Source organism: Setaria viridis, chromosome 5 (genome assembly GCF_005286985.2).
Source record: "Setaria viridis chromosome 5, Setaria_viridis_v4.0, whole genome shotgun sequence".
Classification (NCBI taxonomy): Eukaryota; Viridiplantae; Streptophyta; class Magnoliopsida; order Poales; family Poaceae; genus Setaria; species Setaria viridis.
In genome coordinates this window covers 28,126,391-28,141,924 of record NC_048267.2, presented here as the reverse complement: position 1 = coordinate 28,141,924, position 15,534 = coordinate 28,126,391, and the positions used below count along the sequence as shown (strand labels likewise).

The 15,534-nt window shown below is 49.0% G+C and overlaps 1 long non-coding RNA gene across 1 annotated transcript; it reads left to right on the top strand.

The window, feature by feature from the left end:
• Positions 1-1,381: 1,381 nt before the first annotated feature.
• On the top strand, positions 1,382-3,481 carry LOC117859295 (uncharacterized). The gene is made up of 2 exons (XR_004641144.2): positions 1,382-2,131; positions 2,690-3,481. It is a non-coding gene; the product is annotated as an uncharacterized lncRNA (long non-coding RNA).
• The last annotated feature ends 12,053 nt before the right edge of the window (positions 3,482-15,534 follow it).

Sequence of the window (15,534 nt, the reverse complement as noted above, 5' to 3'; positions counted from 1 at the left end):
GACCAAGCTGAGCCTTGGTGAAATTTGGGGGCTCAAATTGGATATTTTTCCAAAAGTTCTTCAAGAACTATACGAAAATCACCTAATTATGTTTTCGTAAGCCTACTATAATTTTTATAATGTCTAGCCGTTATAATTTGTGTGCAGCGCTAATTATGTGTTTCTAAAAACCATAAATCAGTTTTTGTTTACCAAAAACTTTATAAAGGTTCAGAACGGAACCTCAAATGACCTGAAAAAAAAGCATCGTGTCTATTTCATTTATCACTTGAATGTTGAGCTGCTACGCCACAAGTTCAGAAAGAAAGTGTAAATAAATTTTTGTTTGCATGGTTAGGTCTACTTCATGGTGAGTCGGTACCAAAGAGAGCAAATAGCTACTCTAGACTAACATACACTGCCATGCTGTTTAAGGTGTAGCACTACAAGATATAGATGGCCAAATGAGTCGACACGAACAAAATAGATTTTTTTAGTCCGCTCCTACTTATTGCTGGCTGTAGAGCTAGCAGCAAGCTCCCCCCAACAGGTGAGTGAGCAATCTAGTGCCTCCAACCGTGACTAGGTATTTTCTATTGTCGTTGTCATTACTTCAGCTGGGGAGGGGTGAGTAGGGGCATATGTCCCCTGCTCAACTCTACGTAGGTAATGCCTTATTTGTATTCGATACTATTATCACTTTTAGTAACACGGTGCACTCCAATTGGACGTGTGCATGCTTGTACGCTACATAAGCAATTTTCCTGCTTTCTTGACCAAGATGCACTGCTGGGAAAACGTTTTCAGTACCGGTTCCTAATCCTCTTTTAGTACAGTGGTTGTGCAACCGGTATTGCTACTTCGGTACTAAAGGAGGCCTTCAGTACCGGGTCAAAATAATCGGTACTAAAGGGGTATTAAAAAATAAAAAAAGAAATCCCACCGGCTCAAGCCGCACCCCGCCGGCCCGACCGCCTGAGCCCAAGCCCGAGCCCGAGCTGCACCCCGCCAGCCCGACTGCCCGGGCCGCACCCACCGCCATCCGCCGCGCCCTTCTGCCGCTATCTGCCCCACCCTCCCGCCACCGTCCGTCATGACCTCCCCGCTAGCGTAGTCAGGGCCGGTCGCGGCACCTTTGGCTACCGACGCCTCGCCTACCCTATAACACCTAAAATTCCATCATGAAAATAATGTAAGCAACTTGCGGTCTAGTTTTTCTTTTCTAAGGTTTAAATATAATACTTTAATTAAATTACAACCTTTAAATAATTAAAGAACATTTGAATTTAATTTTAGATGCAACAAATGCTTGGTAGAGTTTCTCTTTTGCTTCAGTTTTGTTTGATGTTGTGTTTGTAAAAGTTTCCAAAAAATAAAATCTCAATCTCTTTCTCCTTTCCTGTCCGACCAGCAAACCTAATCTTTCCATCTCTTTCTTTTGGCCCAATAAACCTGGCACGCCGGCCCCCTTCTTTCTTTTCTTTTCTCTCCATTGCGCTGGCCCATTTTCTTCCACCTGCCGGCCCAACCTGCCAAAACCCACCCCTCCTTTCCTCACTTCGCAGGAGCCCCCCAAGCATCGCCGGCCCAATCTCCCTCCCCTCTCTTTTGTTTTTCTTTTTTGGCCCGCCTCTCCTTCCCTTGCGCTGGCCCAACAATCTCCTCTCCACCGGCCCAGTTGGCCAGCCAGCCCGCCTGTGCGCCTCCTCCCACTGATGGGCGGGACCCACCCGTCAGGGTCTTCCCCTTCCTCTGGCCGCATGCGCTGCCAGTAACGGCCGCCGCATTCTTCTCCCGTGAATGGTGCCCCCTTCACCTTCCCACCCCCTGCAGCTCTTCAAGCATGTGCCGCCCCCATTATTCCCGCGCACGCGCCGCAGCACCCTTTCCCCTTAAATCCTCCCAGTAACGGACGCCCGTTACACCTTCGATGCCTAGCTTCAATGGCCGGCCGGATCGTTGGCCCTCCCCGGCGCCCTCTACACTCCTCCTCGCGCCCTATAAAACCCCCAATCGCCTCCACCCGAGCTCCCCATTCCGTTTCGCTGCCCACCCGCCACCCTCTCGCACTAGAGCATCGCCGCCATCCAAAGCTTCGCCGCCGCTGGTTCCTGTTCGCCACCGGGCCACTTCCTTCCCTTCGCCACCGCCGGTGAGGCTCCTCTTCTGCGCCTTTCTCTTCTCCCTCCCCCGCGCCGGTACCCCTCCCCGCCGCACCAAGCGCCGGTGAAGCCCCGGTTCTAGCGCCACCAGTGGTGCGCCGTCCCTCCCTGTGCGGGCATGCACGAGGAAGAAGAATAGGATAAGGACGTTTTGCTATATGCCCCCTTGTCTCTCTTGTAATCTTTCTTTTAATTCTTGTGCCTTGCGAATCTTGTGGAAAAACCCCTGGAAACTTTAGATTATTTCATTCTAACCTGAGCTTGCAACTTTTACATATCTAACCCTGTGTTTCTCTATTTTTGCAAGCACTGCTCGCAGAGTCTTGTGAAACTTCTTTGCAAGCCCCTGAAGTATGTAGTTAATTCTGTTTTAGTCCCTAAAACTTGTTTACTCCATATCTTCATCGTTTTAAATCCGATTTCAGCGATTCTCGCACTCACGTGACCATCTCTGCATGAACATTATTTTTAGGAGTTTGTTTTAAGCTTTTGGTCATGTTTGGTGTACTGTTTTATTCATTGTTTGTTTTTCTTGTGTGATCGTGTAGACAACGTGCCATTCGCGGAAGGACAAGTTTAGGAGCAGCCGCCGTTCGAAGAAGAGTACTCGCAGTTTGCCTAGGAAGGCAAGTGGTTATCTCCCCTTTCATATTCTTTTTCGTCCCAATAATATCGTGATTAATCACTTTATTAATTTCCTGTATGTGCATAAATTGATAGGAATACCTATTAAGGACTTACCTAGTTTTTAATCCTGATCCTTGAACACTTGTTTAATCTTGTTGGGTAGAATTTCTTAATTGCTTACTTCTATGATGGAAATGTCATAATTTTGAGAATCTTAAACATGACTTTATTTTTGTTACTACACCTGGTTAATTGCAAGAATACTTGTTTTAATTGGAACATGGAGAACCACCCAAGAAAACAGTACAACCACAACATCACATGGCTCTAATCTTAGCCAATTAATTAGGCATGTGGTTAACTGGTGGCCTTACCGAAAGGGCAAGGAGGGGGAACGTGTTGGGTGCATGATCCGGATTAGTAGCATTTGCTAAGGTGTTGTCTCATTAACAGGTTGTGACCCTCATCGCTACAACTGAAACTCTAGCGTGCTACTAGTTAACTATGTGTCTTGGTAAAGGCTTCGTAGTGGACCCCCAGCCACTCACCAAAGGAAGTGTTTAAGGGCTTTGCAAACCCGGGCGACACGAGGAACACGAGTTGTGGGTAAAGTGTACAACCTCTACAGAGTGTAAACTGATATATAAACCGTGCTCACAGTTATGAGCGGCTTGAACCCTCACATGATAATTGAACTTAAAGATGAAAATAAATCATGGTTCCTTGGTTTTTGGATAATGCTAATACTTTATGCTTAAGTGGGTTCGTATAAACTTACACCTAGTATTTAGGTGCTGCTAATTAAAATTTGACCAACTAAAATGCTAACCGCTTAAAGCTTGAGCCTCTCCTTGTTAAGCCTTGCATGTTCTCCCACTTGCTGAGTACCAACCATAAGTGTACTCACCCTTGCCCAAATGTTGTTCAAAAGCTTGTGACGACGCGGAGTTCTTCGATGACTTCAAAGAGTTCTAAGCGGGCGTTCACCAGTCAAGCCTGTGGAGAAGCTTCGCTATGTGTGCGTGTTAAGGTTATCGGTGAACGATTAAAGATCTTCGTGTCTACCTTTCAGAGTGTAATAAGTACCTACTATTCTATTTACGTTTTTGAACACTGTCTTTGATGTATTCACTTATGAAGTCAACATATGTGTGAGAACGGATCCTGGCACACATATGCTATGCATTCGGTTTTGTCCAGAAACCGGGTGTGACATACCCCAGCCTGCTCACTCGCGCGGGGCCTCGGACAGCCGAAGTTGCGCCCCCAACCTACATGCGCTGTGTCGTGGAGGGGAAGATAGAAGGGGAAGAGATAAGTGTGAGAGAAAAGAAGAGATAAGGTACCCGGTTGAGAGAGAAGAGATAAGGGGGAGAGGAGAAACGCGAGGAGATAAGGTACCCGTGACCCCCTTTAGTACCGGTTGGGAGCTCCACCCGGTACTAAAGATCACCCATTAGTACCGGGTGGAGGCTTCACCCGAACTAAAGGTCCTCAGGCACAATAGTACCGGGTGGAGCCTCCACCCGATACTAATAGGTGACCTTTAGTACCAATGGAACTCCCAACCGGTACTAAAGGGGGTCACGGGGTACTAATGCTCGCATTAGTACCGAGTCAAAAACCAACCGGTACTAAGAGTTAGGACCAATGCTCAGATTTCCAGTAGTGATGGTTCCCATAGTCCAATCGTCAATGATAATAACATAGTTTTCGTGTTGGAGGAGGGTACAATATATAAATTTTTGGAAGCTTAATAGTATTTTATAAAATCTCACACTTCTTGTTTTAAATACAAAATAATTAGACGCCTACAAATCTCAAAAGAGTTGCATCTGTCCTCAAAACTTCAATTGTTATTTGCCAAGGTATTTTAAATAGCTATTCAACTATATCTAAATGTATTTTTGGTAGCTGCTTGGGCAAATATTTAGGTAATGGAAATTGTTAAAATTGTGGAGTTCAATTACGTTGGAGTCGTGGGATAGACATAATGATCACCACGACAAGATCAGCCAATACCAACACCAACAAATTTTTGAGTTTTTTTAACACAACTTTACAATGTTATTGTATGATACATTATACATCTTATTTTATTGCTTGCCTGTGCATTTTCAATTGTAGAATGTTTGCAAAATTTCTATTTTACGTAGACTGGTTCAGTGATAGATGGGGTAAAGTACATATATATGGAACCCCTATGTTGTTGGACCAAAGGGGTGGATGTTGATGATGATCAGAGCATGTAATGTTCCGTATGCCCTAGACTTTTATGTGAGTTGCAATTGCAACTTAGATATGTATACCTTACTATTATTAATTGTAGGTCTCTTTTGAAGCCTCCATAAATGAAGCCATTTAGGATCCTAAGTGGACACTTTAGAAAAAGAGAGAATTCTAAAAGTTCAAAAAAAGCAAAACATCTAGCCATCTATTCGTAGACTCAAATCATCATAGCCATTGGATCTATTATATTTTAAAAAAAATTACCCACCTCTGCCATTATAAAAAAAACTTAAAGTAACCCCTAAATCATTATCTCAATTATCCACCTCTACCCTTATATAAAATAAACTAAAGTAACCCCTAATATCTATCTAAATTACCCACTTATGCCAATTATAAAAAAATAATTTAAAATAACCCCTTAAATTTGTTTCCAAATTGCTCACCACAAACTTTATAAAAAAATAACTTATAGTAACCATTAAATTTACATCTAAATTACACACATATTCCATTATTAAAATATACCCACCAATATATAATTCTAATTCTCTACTTATGACACTCTTGATATAGTAAATAACAATCAAGGTATCTATGCATGATGTGTGTCAACATTTAAAAATATATAGAAAAAGATATAGCACAAACTTAGAGTCTATTAAACAAATTCAAGAGTATACCTGCGATGCAAAGCGAAAAAATATTATAAATATGGATGAAAATATTATGGAATAATTACTAACTAAAATCTATCATAATAAGATGAAGATAATAAGTAACATTTTTTATTGTTATTTAGGTGCCTTTATTTTTTTTCAATTGAAGACTTTGCACTAGTTCTCACGAGAAGTGCTAGGAGAAAAGATAATTCCTAAAAATTCTCACAAAAGTCACAAACTTTCGGGCATATCAATCATGTAGACTCTAATAATCATAGCCATTGATCTATATGTTTCCTAAAAATTATCCACCACTATTGAGGGATAAGGGTACCCATGGGTCCCCACCGACCATGATACTGATCGGCCCTGATAGGTAGGCCCACCTGATCACGCCGTGCGGGCCAAGGCATGAAGATACGTGGAGCACAAGTCCGGAGGCCGAGCGAACGGATTCTGCCCGGATATCACGGGATATTTGTTGTAAACTGACTCAGATTATTTTTCATGTAACAACCGATTAGGATTAGATTCTATCTTACTGTAACCCTAGATCGTCAGCCTATATAAGGCGGTCAGGGGTGCCCCCGAGGGCACGTTAACTCTTCGCACCTGTGATTAGTAATACAATCCAACAAAACACAGGATGTAGGGTATTACTCTCCGGAGGCCTGAACCTGTCTAAACCTTGTGTCCCTATATTACTATTCGAGTTCTTGGTCTTACGATCTCCCCTGCCTACAAATCTACCACCTAAGTAACCCACTGGTGGACTGCCAGTCACTAAATCCAATAGTTGGCGCGTCGGTAGGGGTGATCGTGAGATCCTCCCTAGCAAGCTCGATGGCAACCCTCCCCGGCGTCATCTTCCCCAAGAGCATGAAGGACTTCCTCGCCAATCTGATCCAGCTCTGCTTTTGGAGCATGCCGGTGGACTCCGACTCCACCACCTCCATTGCCGACTCGGTGTCCGCCGCTAGTTCGGCGTCCGTCGGACCTGCATCAATGGGGCAATGTCTCACCCGAGGATCATCACGCCGCTTGCCCAGCAGGTCGGCAATCTCTCCCGTAGAGATAATCCCGCGCATCCTCGCGGGCAACGCGCCCATCCACACCCTCCGATCTAATCGCAGGGCTAGATCGCATCAGCAACACCATTGCTGAGTGCATCAACCTCTCCGAGGCGGCACTACACCCCGGAAGGTCGGCGCAGGGCTCTTCCCACGCCCTTTTGGCATTAAGAACTCGACTGCTGTGTTTTTTGAAAAACTCATCCAATCTTTCCAGATCCAATCTGACGAACCAATCGAACCCACCCAGTTTCAAGACTGCGGCAAGTTCCAAGTCCCTCGCTTCGTCCTAACCCCAAACCCTTACGGCGAGGGCGACGACGGAAGCTCTACATCACTAGATCGGGAAGTCTTCGTTGTCTCCGTCGACGAACCTCCTCATGATGGTGGAACTTCCTCCCAGGAGGAAGGGCGCAATAAGAGGAATCGAGGTTGCGGCAGGCACTGCCAACAGGAACGAGCTGAGAAAGTTCATCAGTCGCCTGCCACCCCCGCAGGGGCCGGCGCACCGCCCATCCTGCTGGCACCTAATGGCGACGTCAACAGCGATCAAGGGTGGTGCTGAAGGTCGATGCAGGCGTCCCTTATGTGCCCGCAATCTGCAGGCTGACTTCAAACAGGCCGGTCATGATGTCTTCGCCACACCTCAGGCCAACTTGGGGACTGTTTTTGCCAACCAGGAAAATCTTCCAAACTCGGAGCAACTGCAGCGGATCCGGGCACGCATCCGCGTTGCTAATGCCTAGATTGAGAAAAAGGCCTAGGACCCAACACGCTCAAGAAACTGATCATCACACTCCAGATCTACATCTACCTAGCACTCCCGAAGCCAATCTACTCAGAGTAGGTCCGATCGCAGCCGAGCCGATCACGACCGCCGCAGGGGAGGTCGGCTGGAACACATTCAAGAGGAGGAGGTGGACCAATCCCAAAGCAATGATGACCACCAATTCAGATAACCACCACCACAACAACCGTTGCCGTGATGGATGAGGAGACAGCGAACGCCGCAGTCGACCTGGTCGACAACCTGACCACGACCTTCGCGACAACCTCCGTGACCACCGTGACCTTTTTGGTGAGCTCAACAACCGTCACCAGGAGTGGGATGAGGTAGAGCTCCATCGGCGTGCCAAGTACGACCGTGACTTTGGCGCTCCAGGGGTCGGCAACCAGCCAAACCGTGACGTGGAGCAGGAGGCCCACAACCGCCGGGATGAGGAGTTGTGCTGCCGCGACGATTACGACCGTCGCTACGGCGCCCCACCCCAACATGACAACAGTGCACACCCTAGGGCCCTACCGGTATGCTACCACCTCATGGAAGATGACGACATGGACATTGACGGGTTTGCCGCATTCAGCCCCACCTCAGGGTTGTCCAGTGGCCACGCACCTTCAAGCCAGCCATCAACAAGAAGTACGACGGTCGCTCCGACCCGAAGATCCAGCTAAAGACATACTATAATACAGTCAAGGCTGTGCACGGCACCTACGACCAAATGGGCACCTACTTTCTGGTGGTGATAGGAAGCGCAGCTCGCCTATGGCTTGAAAACCTCCCGCGAGGCTGCATCGACACATGGGGACAGATCGCCAGAGCCTTCACCTAGAACTATCAAGCTACATACACTCGACCTGGAAACACAGAAAGCCTCAGCCAAGTCGGCTAGCGGAAGAACGAAACTCTCTACAAGTACGTTAACCACTTCTTCAACAACCGCAACAGGCTTGCCGGCGTTGAAGATCACGACATCATTTGGTACTTCCGCACCAACGTCAAGAACCACTCGATGTTCCGCACCATGTTCTAGGACACTCCCAAGACAGTCAGACACATGATGCAAATTGTCAACCTTCACGCCAACACAAATGAGGCCGAGCATGTCCAATTCTAGGATGGCAAGAATTGCCACAACAATGACGACAAACCGCCAACCCATCAAGACAACCAGCACCAGCCCCGACTGGAGCCGTCCTGACCTCGGAAGAGGGCCCCTGAGGTCCTCACTACCGAAGCCGATCCTGGGAGGGAAACAACCTTGCTCCAGGAGGAATTTGATGATACGCTGAACACCCCGTTCCCCTTCCACAAGGACGCATGCCACAATCTTCGAGACTGCACGGTCCTCAAGAAAGAGCTTGGTGCCCGGTGGAATACAAGTGGCCTTGTCAGAATGACTACTGCAAGGAAGATAACCGTCGTGACAACCGCCACCGTAACGACCGCAACGACCAACACAGAGAAGAGCACCGTGACCAGGGCAACCCTGATGCCAACCAGGGTGCCAGCAATGACAACGGCGAGTTCCAGCACACTGAGTGGGAGGTGAACATCATCGTCGGCAGTCCTAAGGCTTTCTGCAGCAATCACAAGCACAAATTGCAAAGGCGGGAAGTGCACTTTATCTCCGTCATACTAGTCCAGTATCTGCACTAGTTGGAGATGCCCATAACATTCTCCGGGAAAGGTCACTGGTGTACATCCTGGACCCCCAGGTCTAACCCGCTGGTAGTGCGCCCTACCATAAACAAAGTCCTCTGCAAGGTGCTGATCTATGGCAGCAGCAGCCTCAACATCATCTTCACTGAGACCTTAAAGCGCATGGACTTAAACTTTGAGTGGCTCCTTCCCTGGAAGACCCATTTTACGGCATAGTACCCAGCAAAGGATTCTATCCTATCAGGAGAGTCATCCTGCCGGTCACGTTCGGCACCCCTGACAACTACCGCAGCGAGCACCTCACCTTCGAGGTTGCCAACTTCAAGACCTTCTACCATGCCATCTTTGGCAGGCCAATGCTGGTGAGGGTCATGATGATCCCCAACCATACCTACCTCGTCCTCAAGATGCCGGCTCCAAATGGTGTGCTCTCCATCTTCAGTGATGTTGAAACATCCTACAAGTGCGACACAGAAGCCGTGCAGCTCGTCGAGACCCTGGAGTACTCGGCCAACGCCACCATGATTCTCACTGAGTCCAAGAAGTGGACCAAAGTCAGCTGACGATCCTAGAGGTGGACCTAACGCCCACGGTGCTACAGCCCAACTTGCAAGTGAAGAAGATCAGCCTCGACCTATAAGACCCCACCAAGACGGCCCTCATTGGGGCTAGCCTCACCCCCAAATAGGAAGATGCGCTCACCAGCTTCCTTCGGGACTACTCGGACATATTTGCGTGGAAACCATCCGATATGCCTAGAGTCCCACAGGAACTGGTTGAGCACTCCTTGGAGCTGACCAAGACAACAAGGCTGGTCAAGCAGAAGCTTTGCCGTTTCGCTCAAAATCACAAGGAGACTATTAGGGTAGAAATAAAGAAGCTCATAGCTGCCGGTTTCATCCGTGAATGTAAGCACCCCGACTGGTTAGCAAATCCAGTCATTGTAAAATAGAAAACCGATGAATGGAGAATGTGTATCGACTACACCGATTCAACAGGCACTGCCCTAAAGACCCCTTCCCTCTTCCTTGCATGGACCAAGTTGTGGACTCCACAGCCGGCTGCACCCTGCTGTGCTTCCTCGATTGCTACTCGAGCAATCACTAGATCACCCTCAACCCCGCCGACCAAGATAGAACTGTGTTCATAATGCCCTACGGCATCTACTGATACAACACCATGACCTTTGGGTTAAAAAATGCTAGCGCCACCTACCAGGAGGCAATCCAGGGTTGCCTCAAGAAATAACTTGGCAAAAACATAGAGGCCTACATTGACGACATAGTCGTTAAGACCAAAGATGAAGAGAACTTCATTGCCGACCTCACCAAACCTTCAACGTCCTCCAGGCCTACCGATGGAAACTCAACCCGCGCAAATGTGTCTTCGGTATCCCGTTCAGAAAGCTCCTATGCTTCATGGTCAGCCAACGCGGCATCGAAGCCAACCCTGTCAAAGTGGATGCCATCAGGAACATGGCATAGCCGCCTAGCAAGAAGGATGTCATGAAGCTCACAGCCGTGATGGCAGCCCTTAGCCACTTCATCAGCAAGATCGGCGAAAAGGGACTCCCCTTCTTCAGGCTGCTTAAGAAGGCGGACAAGTTCGAGTGGGATGATGAGGCCTGCAAAGCCCTCGAGGAACTCAAAACATTCCTCTCCACCCCTCCCGTCTTGATGGCCCCAGCCGACCAAGAAACATTGCAGTTGTACATCTCTGCGACAACACATGTCGTGAGCATGGTGCTGGTCGTAGAATGCAAGGAACCCGGTCACGCCACATGGTGCAAAGGTCGGTATATTACATCAGCAAAGGCCCCGAGTGACTCCAAAGTCTGCTACACGTAGGTCTAGAAATTGTTCTATGCAATCCTGATCACCTCCCGTAAGCTGCGTCACTACTTCCAAGCGCACAAGATCTAAGTGGTCCCCTCTTACCCAATCGGCGAAATCCCGCACAACAGGGATGTCCATGGCCAAGTCGTCAAATGGTCCATGGAGCTCGGCGAATTCGACATTGACTTCTGCCCACGTCATGCGATCAAGTCCTAGATCCCGGCCGACTTCGTTGCTGAATGGACTGAGATCCAAGAGCCACCCTCCCTGGAGAGGCCGGAGCACTAGACGATGTAGTTCGACAGCGCCCTCAACCTCGAAGGAGCTAGCACGGGGGTCCTCTTCATGTCCTTGAAAGGCAAGAAGCTCAAGTACATCCTCCAAATCCACTACAAGGCCACCAACAACGGTGCCGAGTACGAGGCCCTCATACACCGGCTCCGCATCACCACCTCGCTCAGCATTAAACGCATCCTCGCGTTTGGCGACTCCAAGGTTGTCATCGAGCAGGTCAACAAGTCCTGGGAGTGCACCAAGGAAACCATAGACGCCTACTACACCGAGGTTCGCAAACTTGAGGTTCACTTCGATGGTCTCGAATTCCATCACATCCCCTGGGAACACAACATCGCCGCCGCCATCCTATCCAAGCTCGGCTCGTAACATGCCCAAGTCCTGGTCGGCGTGTTCGTTCAGGACTTGAGAAAACCATCCATTAAGATCATGGACCCATACCAAGCTTATAGCAACGCCCAGGCTCAGGCTGACCCAGCGTCCACTGATGTCCTGATGATCGAGGTAGAGGAAGACTAGCACGCACCTTTCATCGCATTCATCACCAACAACATGTCCACAGAGGACAAAGTCGAGCACGAAAAGCTTGCACGACGCAGCACCAACTACATTGTGATCAGTAAGAAGTTGTACAGGAAGGTCGCATCTACCAGCATTTTGATGAAGTACATCCTCCGCAATGAAGACCTCGAACTCCTCCACGAAATCCACTAGGGTTCGTGCGGGAACCATGCCGCCTCGGGCAATCTGGTCGGGAAAGCATTCCACTCTAGCTTTTACTGGCCGACTGCTATTGCCGATGCAAAGGAGCTTGTCTAGAGGTGTAAAGGGTGCTAATTTTTCTTCAAGCAGCAGCACCTACCAGCGCAAGCCCTTGTGTACCATCCTACCATCCTAGCCCTTCGTATGTTGGGGGCTGGATATGGTCGGCCCTTTCAAGACTACTCCGAGCGGATACACCCATATCTTCGTGGCAGTTGACAAATTCACCAAGTGGATCGAAGTCAAGGCTATCACTAGCATAGTCGGCCAAAGCCGCTCAATTCGTCGAAGAGCTCACACACCGCTTCAGGGTCCCCAACAAGATCATAACTAACCTGGGAAAACAATTCATAGGATTCAAGTTCTAGGATTTTTGCTAGGACAACCTCATCGACATATACTACTCAGTAGCTCACCCAAGATGCAACGGCCAGATCAAACGTGCGAATGGGATGGTCCTCCAATCCCTCAAGTCTCGCATCTTTGATGACGCATCCAAGTATGCTACCAAGTGGCTCCCCGAGCTACCCCAAGTCGTTTGGGGTCTCCGCACCCAAAAGAGTCGGGCCACTAGCTACACCCCATTCTTCCTCGTCTATGGCTCAAAGGTTGTACTATCAATAGATGTAGCCTTTGGTGCCCCACGGATTCAATACTACGAGGAAGGGCAAGCAGAAAAGAGTTGGTAGGTCGACATTGACAACCTAGAAGAAGATCGCGTGGTAGCTCTCATCCAGCACGCGCAGCATGAACAGCAGATTCGACGCTATCATGACAAGAACGTCCAGGAACGCTCGTACAATGTTGGCGACCTGGTGCTCTGCTGGATCCAGTCCACCAAAGACATGCACAAGCTATCGGCCCCCTAGGAGGGCTCCTTCATCATCAAAGAGGTCATTCAACCCAGTACATATTGGTTGCAGTGAGCGGATGGTTCAGGCATCCCCAACCCATGGAACATCCAGCACCTACAACGCTTCTACCCCTAGGATATAAAAGCTATGTACTCTTTCAACTTTCTCATATTAAATAAATAAAACTCCAGAGGTTCTTTGCATACCTACTACCTTCTCGCTTTCTTAGCCAAGCTTGGGGGCTATCCAACCTGTTCGATGGACCACACCCTTACCTTTATGCTCAGGGGCTTCCCCCGCTACGCTCCAACCTCCGGGTCTCAACTTTTCTCCTACCCCTCTCAAGGGTGTGCGACTAACTCGTGTGGACGGTGTCCTACCATGCGAAACCTAGATAACATTGTGTTCACGCCCTCTACAAGCTCGAGATCCACTCTCAGTAGAGTGCTGGCCAAGCAAGGCTAGGCACTTAGCGGCTACAAGCCTAGGCCACACGGTGTCCTATCAAACATACCAAGGAAGGGAAGGAGTTTTGCTTTTACATAACTTAATCAATAAGTTTTCTTACCCCACGGCACAGATTGATACATTTTATAGTTTTTTCATTATAGGTCCAGTTCCTTAACTACGTCCTCCGCAAGTTGTTGATATTGCTTGGCTACCTCCGGGAGGTTATCAGCATTAAAATCCTCGGCAACACCCATTCCAACATGCTCCACGGCCAGCCGGGGGAAGTGCATCTTCAGAAGCGCCATGACATTCTTGGCGCACTCCACGGCGTTCTCCTTCATCAAGGCCTTCATCTGACTTGGCGCACTCTTCAGGCGGTCTAGTAGCAACGTTGGCTCGTCAGGGTTGGCCTCGGGCTGGATCATGTCCATCACGTAACCTACGATCGACCTCAAGTCCTCCAACTTCACCTCCAGCCCTGCAATCACCACCTGATCATGCTGAAGACTATGCATCGCTGCAATCAAGCACCGGTCCATATTCTTGTGCAAGTCGGCCTCATAGGAAAGTTTTTGTGACACGGCATGCTCACGGTGCATGGCAATATCATGATCTTGCTAGAGTTAGGTGTTGGCTACTTTGTACTCTTTGAGGTCTCTCTTGAGGCTCTCTTCTTTTTTCTAAGCATCTGCAAAGCAATGAGATTCAAGAACAGGCACTGGTCGCATCTAGAGGATCTGGACTCACAACAAGGATCGAAGCCGTTACCATTCTACATGGCGTCGAGGAAGCTCTGGATGTCCTTGGTTATCTTTTTCTGGTCCTCAATCTCCCGATCTTTTTGTCAGATTTACTCTGCGACATCCTCCTAAGCCTTCCTGAGCTCAGCCTCTAGGCGCTCGGTCTTGAGACCATACTCCTCGGCGCAATGGATGGCGTCTGCCCTGTTGTGCTCACACTCAACCAGGTTCTAGGCAAGAATCATCCCAACTAATCAGAGCAGGAAACTAGGAACGACGATTAAACCAAATCAAGTCGGCTAACTTATGTATAATAGCTCCGCGACCTTGCCAGAAGCCTGCTTCAGCTCGGCAAGGTCTCTCTTGTCCTCAGCAGCCTCCTGCACTAGAACCGTCCCAAAGAAGTCCAACATGGAGGGATCATCTTCTTTGTGGGCGTTGATGTTGGCCTCATGGCTCACCGCCCCAGCATCAACCGGCACCTCCCTAGGGTCTTCCTCCATCTGGACCTCGACGTTGGCATCCGTGTCATCGGGCGTGGCAACTGCAGCATCTTTGTCAATGTCTTGGCACAGGGGCGACTGCTGCTCAAGCCTCTTAGGCTCCATCACTAAGCCACTTTCACCGTCGACCTAAGCAGCAGATGCCGATGCAGCCCCTTGGGGTGCATCAGACATCTGACCCTCTGCCTAGGTTTCGACACCAGCATCCTGTGGGTTTGGCTCGTCCTCCATCACAGCCCTGCTCAGATGGCGGGACACAGAGATAAAGCAACGCAACATACAGATAAGTTTTCAACAACAAATGATGTTGTGAAGATACTCACATCATGCTCTTCCTCACTTGGAACTTTGGGCGGAGAGGCGCTGGCGGTGGCAGGGTCGGCTCCTTCTGCATTCCACCGTGGATTTCCATCTTCAGCCACTCCTTGACCTTTTCCACGTCGGCAGCTCTTGTCTCAAGGAGCTCGACCTTCTTCCTTTTTGCGGCGGAGCTGGGCAACTCGGAGTAATTGCTCACCACCCCAAACGAGGCCTTAGCCGCAGAGGCAGATACCGTAGCTGAGGCCTTGGTCTTTGCAGCTGCCTTCTTCTTCCACTTCTTCTTCTTTGCCTCTGGCTCCTTGGACTCCATCACCTTCCGCATAGCCTAGCGCGTCCATCACCCAACAGAAGCAGCGCTCCCCGCCTCCATACTGCTACCTTGGACTGGCACGTCCTCATCGGGGCCATCGAAGGAGGAGTCTGACTCCCAGTCAAGGGCACTGGTAGTTGGTCGACCTCGGTGGATGGACGAAGCTTGGGCCATTGTTGCTCAGTGCTTCTAGGGAGCCACGTTGGACAGAAGAATTCGCACTCACAGCTTTGGTCAATCAACAGGATCAAGTCAGGTAAGCGCAACACAAACTAAACCAGGAATGTCATGAA